The sequence below is a fragment of the Schistocerca piceifrons genome, chromosome 2 (genome assembly GCF_021461385.2).
Source record: "Schistocerca piceifrons isolate TAMUIC-IGC-003096 chromosome 2, iqSchPice1.1, whole genome shotgun sequence".
Lineage (NCBI taxonomy): Eukaryota > Metazoa > Arthropoda > Insecta > Orthoptera > Acrididae > Schistocerca > Schistocerca piceifrons.
The window spans coordinates 856,644,226-856,664,219 of NC_060139.1; the positions used below are offsets into that span (position 1 = coordinate 856,644,226).

At 41.0% G+C, this 19,994-nt stretch overlaps 1 protein-coding gene across 1 annotated transcript in view; it reads left to right on the forward strand.

The window, feature by feature from the left end:
* The window catches only part of LOC124776276 (CD82 antigen), a 282,444-nt gene that overhangs the window by 111,696 nt on the left and 150,754 nt on the right, over positions 1 to 19,994 (forward strand). The window lies entirely within an intron of this gene.

Consider the following 19,994-nt stretch of genomic DNA (forward strand, 5'->3'; position numbering starts at 1 on the left):
ATAACATCCTTTGTGATTCCTACCACGAAATTCTCAATCCAATCACAAATTTCTTTTATACCCGAACGACCGTACTTCAGATAGCAAACCTAGGTGTGGCATTGAGTCGAATTCTTTTCGGAAATCGAGGAGGACTGCACCTACCTGACTGTCGTGTTCCATGGCTTTCAGGATGTCTGTCACAGAGAAACGTAAATTGCCTTTCACATGGTCGATGTTTCCAAAGTACGTACTGCTTGATACGAAGGACGCCATACTGTTTTAGAGGCTTCAGTGTGTTCTAAGAACTGAGTAATATCGGTGAGAGGTGTTTTCGTATTTTCTCCCATTTACACTTGACAGCTGCTTCCCATGCAACGAGAAATGTAGGCACAACTAGATACACAAATTTTAGTCTACGAATGGCTGTGAGCTGCATAGTACATGATACATTTCTTTGTGCTGTTAAGGTTTCTCTCCATTCCAATCGTGGATGGAGCATAGGAGGGATGACTGTTTGTACTTCTCCGTGCGAGTTGCTGTTTGCCGAGTGTCAACTGAGATTTCACAGATCTAGGGGGCGCTGAACGAAAATCTCAGCTTTCGCTCTGGCGTTTTCGCAAAATAATAATAATAATAATAATAATAATAATAATAATAATAATAATAATAATAATAATAATAATAATAATAATAATAATAATAAAGGGAAAAGAATAGGCCTCTGGTATGTTCTGGCAGTCGTAAAAGGCAACGAAAAGAACAAACCACTAATAGGGCTAACCCCCCTTTTAGTGTCATTAGTTGGTTCAGGACAGAACTAAAGAAGCCTCGGACAAGCGCCGTCATGGTCGGGGACGACGCTTGAACCCTGTGCCCGCCCACAATGGTAACGACACTGCTAGCCAACTGGAAAATGATTGAAATCCAAATAGAGGTGTTTTGCAGGATATGCTTCCTGCAACCACCCTAAAAGGAAAACGAAGACAGAGGACGAGATGGTCAGATGAAGTTAATCGACACCTCATGTTCTGTTATTACCAAGCAACAAACCTAGGAACCAACACAAGTGGATACAGATCACAAGTATACACAACATTTATTATCAGATACCCAGAATTAAAATTTTTAACAGAACAATGACTAGCTGATCAGATCCGTGTAATAATCAAAAATAACAGGATACCCCAGTCAGAATTAGAAAACATCAAACAACAAGTACAACAAATACTGGAACAAAATAATGTGCAATCAGAAGAAGAAGAAAATACAGTAATGGACTCAAACATCCCAGAGCAAACAAACAAAGAACAACACGCATCAATTAAACAATCAGAGGAAAAAGAGATCTTAAGACAGCCACCAGAACAAGCACAAATAGAACACGAAGTGACACACATGTTAGATATAGAAGAAAAATTTCAGCTGACATATATAGAATACAAAGACACAAATACAGACATTAGACCATTCTTGCTTAGACCGCCAAATAACCCACAAGTCGAAACAACAATAACAACTATCAACAAAATCATACACAACAAAATGAATTGGATTGGATTAGATTGTTTGGGGGAAGAGACCAAACAGCGACGTCATCAGTCTCATCGGATTAGGGAAGGATGGGGAAGGAAGTCGGCCGTGCCCTTTCAAAGGAACTATCCCAGCATTTGCCTGGAGCGATTTAGGGAAATCACGGAAAACCTAAGCCAGGATGGCCGGACGTGAGATTGAACCGTCGTCCTCCCGAATGCGAGTCCAGTGTGCTACCACTGCGCCACCTCGCTCGGTAACAAAATAAATGAAAATACAACTATGGAAGAGTTAAAGCTACTGGTTTATATAGGAGCACTCACTGCACTAAATATACACACTAGGCAGAGATCAGAACCAACCAACACACAGAAGAAACCCACAAAACCAGCATGGCAACACAGGCTACAGATCAGAATAGAAAAACTGACAAAAGACATCGGACAGCTAACACAATTTATTAGAAATGAAATGTCAGACAAAAAACGAAAAAGGTTAGGTAAAATCTCACAACAAGCGATAGAGCAATTAGATGAAAAGAAGCAGAAATTACAAGCATTGGCCAAACGACCAAGAAGATACAAATAAGTGAAAATAGAAGGAAACAAAACTAAACATTCAACACAAACCAAAAGAAATTTTACCAGACAATAGATAACACACACACATTAAAATAGACAATCCACCAAACATAAGACATGGAACACTTCTGGAGCAACATATGGTCAAACCCGGTACAACATAACAAGCATGCACAGTGGATACAAGCAGAAACAGAGACATACAAGATGATACCACAAATGCCTGAAGTGATAATTTTGCAACATGAAGTCACCCAAGCAATTAATTCTACTCACAATTGGAAAGCCCCTGGAAAAGATAAAATAGCAAATTTCTGGCTAAAGAAGTTCACAACACATTCACATCTAACTAAATTATTTAACTGTTACATTGCAGACCCATACACATTCCCTGATACACTTACACATGGAATAACTTGTCTGAAACCTAAAGATCAAGCAGACACAGCAAACCCAGCAAAACATCGCCCCATAACATGCCTACCAACAATATACAAAATATTAACTTCAGTCATTACACAGAAATTAATGACACATACAACACAGAACAAAATTATAAATGAAGAACAAAAAGGCTGTTGCAAAGGAGCACGAGGATGTAAAGAGCAACTGATAATAGATGCAGAGGTGACATATCAAGCTAAAACCAAACAAAGGTCGCTACACTACGCATACATTGATTACCAAAAAGCTTTTGATTGTGTACCCCACTCATGGTTACTACAAATATTGGAAATATACGAAGTATATCCTAAATTGATACGGTTCCTAAACATAGTAATGAAAAATTGGAAAACCACACTTAATATCCAAACAAATTCAAATAATATCACATCACAGCCAATACAGATTAAGCGTGGAATATACCAAGGAGACTAAGTCCTTTCTGGTTCTGCCTTGCTCTGAACCCACTATCCAACATGCTAAATAATACAAATTATGGATACAATATTACTGGAACATACTCACACAAAATAACACATTTGCTATACATGGATGATCTAAAACTACTGGCAGCAACAAATCAACAACTTAACCAATTACTAAAGATAGCAAAAGTATTCAGCAATGATTTAAATATGGCTTTTGGAACAGACAAATGTAAGAAAATAGCATAGTCAAGGGAAAACACACCAAACAAGAAGATTACATATTGTATAACCACAGCGACTGCATAGAAGCGATGGAAAAAACAGATGCCTATAAATATCTAGGATACAGACAAAAAATAGGAATAGTTAATACAAATATTAAAGAACTAAAAGAAAAATATAGACAAAGACTAACAAAAATACTGAAAACAGAATTGACAGCAAGAAACAAGACAAAAGCTATAAATACTTATGCTATACCAATATTGACCTACTCATTTGGAGTAGTGAAATGGAGTAACACAGACCTAGAAGCACTCAATACACTTACACGATCACAATGCCACAAATATAGAATACATCACATACATTCAGCAACAGAAAGATTCACATTAAGCAGAAAGAAAGGAGGAAGGGGATTTATCGACATAAAAAACCTACATTATGGACAGGTAGACAATTTAAGGAAATTCTTTCTAGAACGAGCAGAAACTAGCAAAATACACAAAGCAATCACTCATATAAATACATCGGCTACACCACTGCAATTTCATAACCACTTCTATAACCCTTTAGATCACATATCAACAGATACGAAGAAAGTAAATTGGAAAAAGAAAACACTACATGGCAAGCACCCGTATCATCTAACACAGCCACACACCGATTAAGACGCATCAAACACATGGCTAAGAAAAGGCAATATATACAGTGAGACGGAAGGACTCATGATTGCAATACAGGATCAAACAATAAACACCAGATATTACAGCAAGCATATTATTAAAGATCCCAATACCACAACAGATAAATGTAGACTTTGCAAACAACAAATAGAAACAGTAGATCACATCACAAGCGGGTGTACAATACTAGCAAATACAGAATACCCCAGAAGACATGACAATGTAGCAAAAATAATACATCAACAGCTTGCCTTACAACATAAACTTATAAAACAACACGTTCCCACATACAAGTATGCACCACAAAATGTACTGGAGAATGTTGAATACAAATTATACTAGAACAGAACCATTATAACAGATAAAACACCACCACATAACAAACCTGACATCATACTCACCAATAAAAAGAAGAAATTAACAAAACTAATCGAAATATCCATACCCAATACAACACATATACAAAAGAAAACAGGAGAAAAAACTGAAAAATACATCCAACTGGCTGAGGAAGTCAAGGACATGTGGCATCGGGATAAAGTTGACAATATACCAATTATACTGTCAACTACATGAGTCATACCACACAATATCCACCAGTACATCAACGCAATACAGCTACATCCAAACTTATATCTACAACTACAGAAATCCGTAATTATTGATACATGTTCAATTACCCGAAAGTTCATAAATGCAATATAACATATACCGTACAGTTAAAAGGAAGTCACGCTTGATCAAGGTCCACGTCACCTTCCATTTATGACCAGACATAACGTCTGAGAAAAGAAAGAAATAATAATAATAATAAAAATGTTCTTGAGATATCCAGTGGCTTAGTGTCCTAGTTGACACGGTTCAACATTTGTGCTAATCTCAGATAGTCAAACGAAACTAACAATTCGCAGGGTCGTCGTTTGTTTGCGTGTTGGGTCTGCTTGTGACTCCGACGTGATAGGAGCCTTGCAAGAGTTCTGTATGCAATCTGTTTGAGAAACTGTGATTTCCCAGTAAACTACCGGCGAATCTTTGTATTTTGCTTTACCAACAACTGAGCCTGTATTATTGATCTGCACTGTACCTCCACACATTGTTCTTCTCAAATATTTGTATGAACTGACGCTTACCATTAATTAACTCTGTATCAAAAGATAAACTTAAGTTTCGTGCAGTGAACAACTTTTCTTTTCTGTACAGTTAGATCGCTAACTGACAGCCTTAACACCTGGATGTTTTCTCGAGATCTATAAAGATACTACTGCAACTGTGGCCGAGTAGAATTTTTTATAAAATTTGCATCATCTGAGGAAAGGCGGAGATTGCAAATAATATCTGATATTCAGGGATGCTCACGCGATATGTTGTAGCGTATGGTAATGAGTGGAGATAATTCACTCCTTAACTATGATGCCACATCGAAATGCATACTCCATAAGACTGATAAGGGACCGCCTGTTTGGATTACCATTGACTTGAAATTTTATCGCTCAAACTAAGTGGCAATTCTTTCCCCAAGACTATGTTCATATGACCATTCCACATTACAACCGCCTGCAAAGATTCTCGTAAGTGTTTCAGAATATTAACTGATTCCATAGGCTAGACCACGCCTTCGTAGCGCTCAAAAAGTTTCCGTTCTGCATTAGTAATTTTCAGTAAGTTTTTTTCCGTTTTCAAGCCAGTAATTTGACTGCAACAATTATAGAAAATCGTAAAACTACAAAACAGGGTAGGTGCGAATATTACTGAACCATTTTGTCATGGTTCCGAAATACTAACACGAATTATTTACAGAAGAATGGAAAATCACGTAATAGCAGCCCTCAGAGAATGTGGCATTGGATTCCAAAGAAGTGTAGGAACACGCGAGGCAATATCGGCTCTACGACTTAAGAACGACAAACTTCAGGTTTAGAAGGGTAAAATACAAGGAACTAAACAAAACTGCCGCTATAACAATGGAAGAGTACGAAAGGGAGGTAGTAATTCAGAAGGGGGAAAAATTGGCTGTAGCGTCTTGCCTGTGTTATTCAATCGGTACATTGAGTTCAGAAGAAAAAATAACTCTGTGATGTGCCGATGACACGGTAATGCTGTCAGACGACAGTGACTTAAACGGAATGGATGGTGTCTTGAAGAGAGACTATAAGATATTCATCATCAAAAGTAAAACAAGGTTAACTGCGTGTAGGCTATGATGAGGGAGTTAAGAAATGACACCAAAAACAAGAAGAGATCAACAATTCGGGCAGCAAAGTAAGTGATGACTGAAGAAGAGAGGATACAAAATGGACTGGCAGTAACAAGGAAAGCGTTTCTGGAAGAGGAAATAGTTAATGTCTAATAAAAGTTTAATTGTGAAGAAGTCTTTCCTGAAGGTGTTCGTCTGTAGTATCGCCCTGCAGAGAAGTCAAATGTGGATGATAAATAGTTCAGGCAAGAAGAGAGTAAATGCTTCTGAAATGCGGTATTGCAATAGAAGGTTAGAGTAGATCGAATAATTAAAGAGGAGATACTGGATCGAATGGGGAGCAAAGCAACTTGTATCGCAATTAGACGAAAAGAAGGAAGCTGTATTTTGGATGCAGCCTTAGGGATCGAGGAATCGTCGGTTTGTTAATGGGAGTAAGTTAGGAGTAAAAATTATAGACCAGGACTTGAATGCAGTAAAAAGGTTCAAATGGACGTAGGTTGCAGCAGTTGCACGGTGATGAATGAGCTTGCACGCGATGGACTGCTGAGGTCAGCTGCATCAAACCAAGCCTGGAACTGAGGACCACGGATGAACACGGCCCCTATTAAGTAAAACTTTCGGCAATGCTAAAAAGTACATAATTATTAACTTATATTCAAAAGGTATTTTATACAAATGAAATGTTTGACAACCCTATATATTTTTTTGAACTAGATTTTCTATGTCAAAGCTCGTCTCATCTATTCAAGAGACTGTCATTACTCAGTGTTAAATCGTGGCACATGCGTCAGGGATCAGTTTAGTGTTGACAGCTTCTTTAAGTATGAGTAATACAAGCTTTATTTTGTGCGGCTACAGTAGACTGCAAGTTAAACTTACAACCACTACATTATTTGACATTAGATTCACTAAATCGCATTCCACTCGTACGAAGATGTGGGTGTCAGCGGTTCAAGTCCATTTTCCGAATAGCTTACCTGCAACGTTGCAACGTTTGTTTTAAAAGGTTGCAACAAATGAAATAGGCTAACTCACTTCGTACGAAAGTAATTTTTCAAGATTACTACTTAGCCTAGAAGGCTTCATATATTCGTTTGAATACGTCTTGTCACAAATGAGACGCGAAGATATTTACGTATTTCCAGCATGCTGGATTAACAGCAGGACACTGACTAGCGTTAACTAGTTCGGTACAGAAACAGCCGAAGTTGCAAGAATTAATTTTTACTTACTTGATGACTATATTCATATTAGCTGAATTCATTTTCAAATAATCCAGAGAAAACAATATTTTCCGGAGTAGATTACACGTACACGTACACGTGTAACACGGTCAAGTTTAACCATGACCAGGACGGTTAATGTTTGTTCTTTCAGTGTTCATGGTCAATGTTTTGACTTTATTATATGTATAATACTGATTCGTTTATATGATGACTCGAAAAATATATTTTTGTCTTCATCAGGTTACCTTCCTTGCAGAAGGTTGTTGCACGCAGCGACTGTTATATTTACTCCTAAATAATAGATTTCAGCTATCAGTCGTCCTGATATGCCAATAAAATTTAAAAAGGACGACTGATAGATAATTTTTTTTGTAAATAATAGATTTCAGCTGTCTGGATGATTTGAAAACGGGTTCAGGTCAACTGTAACTAGTCGTCGCTTAAATAAAAAGTGATTCTTGCAACTTTGACTCTTCCTATATGAAACGAAGGTGTTGGTCCATTTATAGGCGAGATGATAAATCTATTCATACAATGCTCCGGCTGTGAGACGGACTAGATCAGATTTTAATCGTGGCCTATGCTGCACCAGTGGGTTTGCTGAGTTCCCGTGCTGGATCTTTGCTTCAATATCAGTATGCGAGCGTACAGATTCAATGACAGAATACTGGCGGTCATTCCTTCTGAGTTAGTTTGGCCAGGATTGTAAACCAACTCGAAATAGAAATATTTTAATTATGCTTACTTTAGTTTTTTTATATTACCGTACCGATCGTTAGGGAATTAAATACAGGCAAACTATTGTCTGTTATTGGCTAAGAGCGCAACTAACAAAAAAATGTTGGACGCCGGTCCTTTTTTACACTGTTTCCCTTCCTCCATAGTCCCTCCCCCAACCCCCTCCTACCGCCGCATTTCGTTCAAAAGCCACTTAAGGGATGTGAAAACGCCCCTCAGAAGACAACATCTAGAGAACAACTCCTGGACTATTGAAGAACGGTACGTTGACACCTCTAGATGACAGATAAATCCGCTTGGAATTATTAAGGTTTTTGTGAGAAGAAATACGAATATAACCTGTAGTAAATACGAAAATTGCTTGGAAGTTGGACAGTTTATACGCAGCCTGACAATAGCAACTGGTGTGGTCTCCGCCTGCGCGCTGCTGTTGGCGGCGCCTGTGTAGTGGTCGGAGCTCCGTCGGTGTCTGAATGCTGGTCACGAGTTTGACCTTGATGTGGCAGGTCCGCGCTCCTAAGTAAGCGATGACGTGCGCGCAGCAGCATTCCTCTAGAATTTGCCGGTCACCTCTGCGCCGAGCAAATTAAGACACTCTCCCCGACTCGTGCAGTTTTACGCACAACCTATTCAAAGTAGTCAGGAAATTTTACTCGAAGTATCTTGTGCCTCAAAAAGTCATAAACGCACGAAGCTAGAAATTAGGAATTACGAAGTCGTTACTCTTACTCGCGGCTACTGACGCGTCGCGGTTATCTCGGTATAAAAGGATCCTATCTATTTTAGCTAGTGGAAAAAAAGGTATTTCTATATGGAGAAATGTGACGGTAACTTTAAGCTAGGACCTAGTCAGCAGGAAATAAGACAACAAATCTTACATTGCAACGAAAATTTCTTACAGTTATTAATAAAAAGTGACAGAAACAAAACTGAGCAATTCTGAAACAGTTCTTTTATTTTCATTGATTTTTATCGACAGAGACCAGGTTTTCAGGCTCTTCATAAAATTAAACATGCTTACTGTGTTAACACCGCATTGTGCACAGTACATGAGCTACATTTGTTGTTGTTCCTACTCTCTCCAGTACGAAGACAAGCTTGGTGCAGCTCTACGCTAGTCAGTACCGTCCAAACATTTTAATTTTTGCACTACTGCAACCTACGTCCACCGGAAGCTGCTCACTGTACTGGTGTCTTCCGTTTTTTACCTCTTACCATTACCAAATTAAATGTTCCTTTATGCTTTAGAGTGTCAACCAGTCCCATCTTTGTCAAGTTGTACCAAAGATTCTTCTGTCCATTTCGATTCAATTCATTAGTTACCAGTTCTGGCAACCCAATCTTCTGTAGCACCACATTTCAAAAGCTTCGAATATCTTCTTGCATAACACAAGCCGGCCTGTGTGGCCGTGCGGTTCTAGGCGCTTCAGTCTGGAACCGCGTGACCGCTACGGTCGCAGGTTCGAATCCTGCCTCGGGCATGGATGTGTGTGATGTCCTTAGGTTAGTTAGGTTTAATTAGTTCTAAATTCTAGGCGACTGATGACCTCAGAAGTTAAGTCGCATAGTGCTCAGAGCCATTTGAACACACAACACAAATGTTTCCAGATAAGATTTATCGACATTCAAATTTGTGTTCGCTGTTAACATACTGCCAGTCTGCATCTTGTATCCCTTTTTCGCTGTCATTTATTTTGTAGTGCATTGCCTTGCTGAAAAGAAAGGGAAACTACAGCTGTTACACTTCCCGAGAACATGTAGGTGTACTGTGTGGTGGTGGTAATAACAATAAAATAATAATAATAATAATAATAATAATAATAATAATAATAATAATAATAATAATAATGTCGCTTGAAATGTAACACACACCGTACAGTTAAAAGGAAGTCACGCTTGATCAAGGTCCGCGTCACTTTCCATATTTAACCAGACATAACGCCCGAGAAAGGAAAGAAATATTAATAGTGTCTTTGTCGAATACCAATGGAAGGGCCGAGGGGCGTGGATGTATACCAGTTCGTCGCGAGACCTCTATGAACGTTCACTGCGGAACATCAAAAAGCAAAGGTTCTGTGCCGTTTATCATCTTCTGAATCTAGCATGAGCTCCCTCGTGAATTACACAAGATTACGACGACGACGATCATGTACAAGGAAGGTGTCACTGTCATGGGACACCCCCCCCCCCCCCCATCAATCCCAAGAACACTTGCTGCAAGCTATCTTATTTTTTCATATATTTTCCCCGAAAATTATCTGAGAAATTTGGAAATTTGAAGTAGCCAAAAAATAAGAATTTCGAAAATTCATTTCAGATGAAATACAGTATTTCTCTTAACTGCAGTTTATTGGTTGTTACGCTGAAGCAGTGTCCTAAGTACTGATGCAAAAAATTGTAAGATTAAGACATTTCTTGTGTTTTGTTCATACAGTATATGCAAAAATGCATCACCTGGTTCTATTTCATAATTACTAATTTGTACTTTCTTTTCGATATCTTGATTGTAAATGAATTTTGTTTCCTCGTAAATGACTTATAGACCAGTTTTAACAATCAGTGGAAGAATTTAAAACAGCAAGTTTAAAGGTCTATATGTTCTAGAGGCAAAGATTATGTTAAGAGTAAACCGTACGTTGTTCGTGTAGGTTCTATCAACATGGGTTCAGTCTTCCTTTTCGCAATTTAGGATTATAAAAAGTTGGTCTGTAGCTGGTAAGAATAATTTCGTTTTTTGAAGTAAGTTTGAATTATTATTTAAAACTATGTAAATAGCCGTTCAGCATTAATGTACTAATTTCTCTCCCTGCCTGTTACTTCGCAGAGATGTTATGAGAATAGACTAGTGATTGTGTCAAGGGCGTTTGGCCGTTTAGTATACATGTTGATAGTAATTTCTATTTGAATATTATTGGCTGATAATGCCAGATACTGAATTTCGGACACGATAAAGCGCGATATGTGCCATGGGCCGCAATGTTAAACTTGGGTAGCTAAGTTCGTATGTGAAATCTTATGGGACTTACCTGCTAAGGTCATCAGTCCCCAAGCTTACACACTACTTAACCTAAATTATCCTAAGGACACACACACACACACACACACACACACACACACACACACACACACACACACACACACACACACGCCCGAGGGAGGACTCGAACCTCCGCCGGGATCAGCCGCACAGTCCATGACTGCAACGTCCCAGACCGCTCGGCTAATCCCGCGTGGCAGCTAAATTTAAATCTGGGTCCTTTCCGATGTGGCGCTCACTCAAGTGACCTTTTTAGTTCAGAGGTCCATTCTGGTGATTCTTCGGTAGCGTAGGTAGATGGCAAAAAGAAAATCTTGGACTAATTGGTCGGCTACAGCAAAATTAACAGATCTTAAAGCTTTACATATTAGGTCCAGTACACATTAGCTACACGTCTAGCTGATGTAAGTCTTTAGCATGTACAGTCACTCGGCGGCGTCGTCCGTGGAGGCGAGCTGTGAAACCGCTTTGTTTACATGATTGTGTAGTGTGGATGCGCACTGGACCATTGTTGCTGCCAGAGCGCTTACGTGTTCCCGAATAGACCCCGGTTGGGCGGGGGTCGATATCTGGCGCACCGCGTGCTAGGCCTCGTTCCGCACTGCAACGTGGCGAGGCTACCCGGGGCCTGACCTTGACACCGTGACCCGCTCCCGGCAACAGCCCCCGGGACGCCGCCTGCTGACGTCAGCAAACAAAGGCGCAGAGCCCGCAGCGAGACGGTCCAGCGCGCAGAGCGCTACTCCAAAGATACTACCCCTCGTCAGACAAATGAGACACGCCGTCTCTCTCTCTCTCTCTCTCTCTCTCTCTCTCTCTCTCTCTCTGTGTGTGTGTGTGTGTGTGTGTGTGTGTGTGTGTGTGTGTCACTTGTTCGAGTTCACTTCAGTGGCTTGGTGGTGGCCATGGTGGATGAAGCAGCACAACAGGAACTCTGTAAAACATTTGTTTCGTTATACGTCCCACTGCGAAGGATATTTGAAAGGTTGACGCTCACAAACAATTCTTGTTCGACAAATAGCGAATCCTACGCCATTAACTACGGGCAGAGTGGCTAAGTGGAAGTACTGTGACTATTATCAATAAATAATTTGTGTTTTACTGCAACCAGGATTACCAGGTGTCCGACTTTAACCGGCCATGTCCGACCAAAAATATACAGTACGGCCTGTCAGGCATTTTAGCGGTGAAGCAGAGGACGCACAACTATGGCCCTTTCAAAGTTAACGAGTGTAAGCACGGGTATCGGTAGGAGGAGGAATAAGTTTATATATGTTCAAACCTTATTTTAAATTCTTTTCTGTATATTTTAAAAGTGCGAATAAGTTTAAAAATCTGCATACTGATTTTTTTTGTGTTAGAGGCACTGGAACGGGGTACCGGTGCGTATCGTCACAAATCAAGGGCTCTATATATACATCAACCCCGTCAATACTATTCTATAAAAAGTAAAATTGGACGACAGCAAATTCTTTGATCACTGCAAAACTTTATGAACAAAAGAGTTGCCCTACAAAAAGCTTTTGACTCCTGACAAGTGGATACTTTATTTCAAACCACAAAATAATAGAGAATTGTATTCGGAATTATTTAAACTGGCAGAATAATACTTTCCCGTCCAGGCCCTAATGCCAACGCCGAGAGGGTGTGTGTCTCTCTCTCCATAAACGCCCAATGGACACAGAGGAACGCAATAAACGAAAACGACCGTTGTGGCCGTGCGGTTCTAGGCGCTTCAGTCTGGAACCGCGTGACCGCTACGGTTGCAGGTTCGAATCCTGCCTCAGGCATGGATGTGTGTGATGTCCTTAGGTTAGTTAGGTTTAATTAGTTCTAAGTTCTAGGCGACTGATGACCTCAGAAGTTAAGTCGCATAGTGCTCAGAGCCAATAAATAAAAATCTTAAAAAAAAAATTGTGGAATTTAAAAGTATGGTTTCAAGAGTTCCATGGAAAATACTTCAAAGGGAAAAAACAGTTTTTGATAAAGTGGGTTCTAATAAGAAATGTTAATACATAAACTACAGTTTATTTCCTTGTACAGTCACTTGAAATGACCGTATTTCTTTAACATCTTTTCGTTTTCCGTCTAAGAAAAATAGATGATTATCTGTTCTGTTCAGTGATTAACGTAGCAGGGAGACTGAGCAATTAGTAAGCAACGAGCACTTACTTGCTGTAAGTTCGACGTAATCGCTTCCCCACACCATTTTCTCGCAAGAAGTGTCTGCGTTAGAATTACGTTATAGTTTGCAAATGATCACGTAGCTACTTCAAATTATTTCAATAATGTGCCTAAAAAAAGACGAAGAACGCATCCCAATGTAGTCAACCAAAAGAATTAAATGTGACTGACACCGATACAAAACAAATTATTTTATGAATTCTACGTCACTTCTCTGCCCATAAAATTTAGCAATTCTGGGCGGAGATAGAACTGTAAGCTCTTTAGTTTGCAAAATATGATTATGTGACGCCCTACTGTGTAACAAATAATATGATTATCCTATCTTTGCACAGAAAGTGGGTTTCCGATATGTTGGTCTCAGTTTTCCGAAATCTATGTAGTTACAAAATATACATTTGTGTAAAGTCTTATTAGTTACTTCCAGTGCGTTACTTCCAATGTGTAAAGTTAACTTTCCCTATACGCGAAGCCTACGAGGATTCGAAAGGTGTGCTCCTGTGCATGGGCGCGTAATTTCATTTAGTCTCTCTTCCATTTTCTAGGTGACAGAAATCATAGTCCCAAATTTTTGGTCTTACTGAAAATCCTGACTGGGCGAGAGGTCTTACTGAAAATCCTGACTGGGCGAGAGGTCTTACTGAAAATCCTGACTGGGCGAGAGGTCTTACTGAAAATCCTGACTGGGCGAGAGGTCTTACTGAAAATCCTGACTGGGCGAGAGGTCTTACTGAAAATCCTGACTGGGCGAGAGGTCTTACTGAAAATCCTGACTGGGCGAGAGGTCTTACTGAAAATCCTGACTGGGCGAGAGGTCTTACTGAAAATCCTGACTGGGCGAGAGGTCTTACTGAAAATCCTGACTGGGCGAGAGGTCTTACTGAAAATCCTGACTGGGCGAGAGGTCTTACTGAAAATCCTGACTGGGCGAGAGGTCTTACTGAAAATCCTGACTGGGCGAGAGGTCTTACTGAAAATCCTGACTGGGCGAGAGGTCTTACTGAAAATCCTGACTGGGCGAGAGGTCTTACTGAAAATCCTGACTGGGCGAGAGGTCTTACTGAAAATCCTGACTGGGCGAGAGGTCTTACTGAAAATCCTGACTGGGCGAGAGGTCTTACTGAAAATCCTGACTGGGCGAGAGGTCTTACTGAAAATCCTGACTGGGCGAGAGGTCTTACTGAAAATCCTGACCGGTTGACTGTGAGTGTTGAGATGCGTTTGATGTTCACTTCTTATGTTTTTCTCGAACAATTCGAACACCGCTACTTCCAGCGATAGTTTCTCAGTACAAAATTAAACTGCACTAAATTTCCTACAAAAAGCCCCATGAAACCCACCCCCACCCCCGACGCTCACACCCCACTAGTCAGGACTTATAGTATGATGATCATATTGTCCTCCTTCCATCCCTCCTGCCCCATCCTCCCCAAGCACCGTGAAAAAATTTGGAACTATAAGAGTTTTTCTCCTAATTTTCTTTGGTTGACTGTACTGAACAGCTAAAAGGCTCCCTTTCCACCGGATTCTGATTCCTGATTTTTGCAGCCAGTCAAACTCGCTGCTGATCTGCAGCAAGACCTCATAGATGCCATGTCTCCACCTTTTCGTTGGTCTGCCTAATGGTCATCTTCCACAGGAATTAATATCCGTGGATTTGAAAGGCCGTCATCGGTGACTGTTTATCCGACTGACGTGCCCTGTTCACACAAGCCGTTTGGTTCTCATCGGGCCTATAATATGTTGTCTGTCGTAGAAATTATCTATTGGAACCTTAAAGCAAAAATTGTTGTGTGGCAAGGCGAACCAAAGACTGCGTTTTATTGACAGAACAGTTAAAAGATCTAACTGTTCTACTGATGACACTGCCTACACTACGCTTGTCCGCCCTCTTTAGGAGTATTATTGCTAGGTGTGGAGCTCTCGCCAAATAGGACTGACTGAGAACGTCGAAAAAGTTCAAAGAATGGCAGCTTGTTATCGCGAAATGAGGGAGGGAGAGAGAAACAGCTATGACATCAGAATATTGGTAGCAGTCATTAAAACAAAGTAGTTTTTCACTGCGTGGAGATACTTCCATAGAGTTTCAGTAACCAGCTTTCTTCTCAGAGTGCGAAAACATAGCATGAATGTCAATAAAACCGCCAAATTGCAGTGACGGATTCCTGACTGAAAATGGAGGAGAAAGGTCCTGTGAACATGTGTCCGGAAATGCATCGTTGCTACGGTAGATGGCGCTGACGAATGACAATTCCTCTGACCACGTGCCGTGTCTTCCTTGGGTGCTGTGTGGTTGATGCAGCGTACTGTATGCAGCAGAATGGTCCGATATTCATGTCTGGAGCAAGCCAAGGTGGTGGTCGTGTACGGCCAAGTAGATGGAAACGGTGGACGGGGAGCGCTGCTATACCAAAACAGGTACCCTCATAGACAACGAGCCACATCACACATTATTTCATATGTGATCATTGGTCCTATCAGACAGACGAATGTACAGGGAGGCGGCGGACTTCGTGCACACGAGATTGGGAGGTCCAGGTTCTACAGAATTTTGAGACAAATCATCTTCCTCGGTAGTTGGATAGGGTGCGGAGGCGATATAGCGTAGCCTGCTATATCACGGACCTAAACCCCCGGGTTCTTACCTGTGAGGGCATCTGAAAAGCTTTGCGTACGCTGAGCTAGTTCCTGGTGTGCAAACCCCACAAAAACGTGTTCACCTGCGAAAGAGTGCGGCAATCCATGATGCGGCGTGTGAACACGTGTACTGCATTCCATGGAGCCACTTCGAACATACGTTGACTTGGATGGGATGCAGCGCTGTACTGTGTCCCGGGATGAGTAGTTGTCGTTGGACGCATACCTTCCATTTTCGGACACATGTCCATAGAACCTTTTCTCTCAATTTCCAGTCGGGTATCTGTCCCTGCAGTTTGTCGATTTTTATTAATGTTAACTCTGTAGTTCGTAGGCTCCCGCCCGCATAAGAAGAAATGATCATAGTAAAGCATTTGACGTGATTCCCCAGTTTCATGAGAAATCATAGTTCACACGAAAATATTTAAGTGTTCATTTTTCCCGTGTGCTGTTGGAGAGTGGAACAGTCGAGCAATTGGTCCTATAAGCCCTGTACCAAACATTTGCTACTTGCAGTGTAGTTGTAGATGTTCAGACGAGAATCGCCGACCGCCCCGTTCGTGACGTGGTGGGATATTCTCCCGTGTGACGAAACGCTACAGCGTACGGAAGTCTGTTAACGCCCGAGTAGTCGTTTGTTTGTGTGGCGGTGCCTCAGACCTGGGAGGGCGATCTAAATATTGCTTCAGGCCGGCTGGCGGGCGGCCAGCAGTGTGTCTGGGCTGGATCATCTGCCCGCGGCTCTCCACACAACCGCCGCCCGCTGGATGACAAGTGTCTGACGCGTCTAGGCCGCTGCACTTTCTCCTGCCGCCTGACCGGGGAACATCGTGCGCGCGTCGCAAGTAGAGGCGAGTCGTGGCGATGGCAGTGGTGCGCATGTGGACAGTATCTGCATCCTGATCCTGACCAATGGAGGTAAGGCCAGGCGGATACGTGAGTTTACATTATAGCGCCGATGTTCGCTGGGAGCTTTGCAGCTGTGTTTATCGCTAACTGAAAGGGATTACTAGCAGTGGTGCGAAGCTAAAACCACGTAATCACTATTGTGGCAGTGAGTCGTACATGACTAAAATGTAGTTAGCAGTGAGCGAAAAAAAGTGTGCTGTGCACCTTTTAACACAGAACGTTCACAATACGGAATATCTACCACTTCTATCATCAGCTCAGCTTCCTTTAGACATTTACAAATGTCACGAAAAGTAACAGGAGATTCAGCTGAACACTGATAATGCAATATCTGTGAAAGAGCGATTGGCATTCACCGTAAGAAAATATTCCGTCAGTTCTTTTTATCGGCGTCTACTTCATTTGCTACATCTGTCACATGTTGGTACTAGTTTTGGTACTACATGGGTCATGTACTGACGCTAGTCAAATAATTCGTCTTGGCGTTTTATTTTCTGATGCATTACAAATAGTTGCCTTAAAGTAGGCAAGCATTAGTGTTTTCATAGTATCACGGGATAAAAAGTTAGTCACCCTATTGACGTCGCATAGACAAATCGTTAAGCCTTAACAGGTGCGCAGCGATACACACGCGCTCTCGCGCTGCCTCTACGTGAGCGTAAGACAGTAGCGATCTGTGACACATTAACGTTTCAACGGACATTGTACGTAAAGATGGGTAAATGTAAGGACGTGACAGTGTGGCAGTCTTGTTTCGCCGCGCTCATAGCCATACGGTGTGCGAAGTTGCTGGATTTGTTGGTGTTTCGCGGCGGACTGTTAAATGTGTCGGAAAGCAGTGGTGTAACCCCCCGACGCCACAAAACACGACGTACGGTTTGTGATCGGAAAAAGATCCTGACTAGGAGGACCGGAGACACGTTTCACGACTTGGGAATCAAAATAGTTTCCAAGCCCGGCAGGAATTGCTGCAGGCAGTGAATGAAGGTCCATACCAAACTGCGAGCGAGAGAACATTGCCATGAACATTTGCAATCGGTAGCCTGGCAAAATGCCGTAGCTCACACAAGGCACATAAAAACAGCAATATTTACTGTTCTGGAAGAATATGTGACTGTTTCCTTGAACACACATCCGCCCTATTATCTCTAGACTGGCCTGAAAAATCATTCTGACTGGATCGCTATAAGTAGTTTATGGGGTATGTTTGAACAACAAATAAAACGCTGACGTAAGCATTCCCGAAATTTAGTGGATTCGCACTACCAAATCCTCAGCGAATGGCGTAATTTGGATGCGCCGTACGAGCATAACCTTGTAGATACTCATTTGCTAATTGAATTCAGACAGTAAATCCAGGAGTGGAATTACTAGAGTATTAAATGATGCTTGTAAAGATTTATCTAGGGATGGCTAATTTTCTGTCCGGTGAGCAAATATCACTAATATACTTCTCCCATCTGGACACATCTGTATTTTCGTTGCAAAGGTGACATACGCTTCTTGTACGGCCTGCCTGATTTATGTTAGCATAAAAAGAATAATTGAGGCAGATCTTAAAAGAAGCGTATTGGCCACCTTTTGAAACGAAAACAGAGATGATCGCAGATTACAAGCGCTATTCATATTTCTCATCCTTGAAACTGCGTGTGAAGACTACATCAAACACTGCTATCGCGGTGTGGTGATAGAGGACCTGCGAAACAAGAAGCAGCCTTTTAGTCGAACAACTATTTAGATTTGCTTCGAAAGGTAATGGTCGACTACGGAGGTGGACATACGTTCATCGTGATAGCTGATGGACTGAAAAGTAGAGTCTCGACAGGAAAACGGTAAAAACCCGTCGGCGTCTTTAGACTGGACTGCGACAATATAGATACACATATGGTGGTTGGCCGGTGGTTTAGCAAGGCCGTTTATTGGCAGTCGCACAGTCGATCTGCGACCGTTCACTCGTTTAAACAGTTCGAACGTTATCTCTTAAAACTGTGGATATTACCATCGACGGCACGGAGTCTTTTACGAAATGTATAAACAGGCTACGAGATGAATTTGTCACCACAAACGGTACTTGTTTTGTCATTATTCGCAGTCTGTTTACTTTAACTGCTCAATTAAAATGTTTGCGAATACGTTTATCTTAAATTTACACTTAATCTGTCTTCCGCTGATACAGATGTTACAGCGTTGTATGTGTGGACAATTATTATTTATTTATTTACACGACTTGGCCAACTAAGGACTGCGTTAAAATTTTTTTTTCATGTTCACTTTTTTCTTTCTCTTCTCTCGGGCTGCTCTTCTGCCTGCTGACATTTCTTCCAGATGTTCGGCTGTTAGTTTCCTGTTGGTCTTCGGTTTTGGAGTCTCCTGAAAAACTTAGAATTCAGTTATTGCCTTTCTGTATTCGTCCCTCTTCATTAGGTCCATTTCTGTAAGTCCAAGTTCACCGAGGTCTTCCTTTATTCCTTGCAACCAAGAGTTGGGTGTTTCCCTGTGTTGAATTATATTTAAGATTTTCTTCGTTAATCTATCATCCGTTCTCACCAGATGACCAAAGAACATAAGCCTTCTGTTTCTCATTTCATGGACCAATTACTGGCAGTATTTCATTAAATTTTTCAGCCATTCTGCAAAAAATCGTAAGACTTTCCTGAACTGAAATGTATCTTGTTTAATGTCGTAAATAAGGTACAGTGAAAACTATTGTGTTAATGATTGAAGTAAAGGGGCCATTGGGTAAGAGATTTTTATAAAGTTTTGCATAGACGTTATTACACTGAAAATAGACTTGTTTCGGCTCTTGGCTAGACATCCCTGGTTTTTAAAAAAAATAGGTCAGAGTTGATGACGTAAAAATCACATTTTCAAAGGTATACATCGAAAGAGCGTCCAAAAACATTTGTTAATACAATATGGGTCCCAATGTTAATAACATTAGTTATTAACGTTCTCGTTTCCAAGCTGTAGCTTAGGTACACGTCATTCAATGCGTTTAGCACAGCGACCAGGGAATCACATTACGAAACTGCCGGTCTGTGTTAAGATTTTTGGCTTTTCATTCATTGTTTTTTCAGTGTATAGGCTATTGTGATAATTGTAATACATTTCTTTGCCTTTTTTAAAAGTGAAGAATCGGGAGGTGTGATGAGTAATCAAATAAGTATACATTATAATGTAATAAGTTTCATTGTGA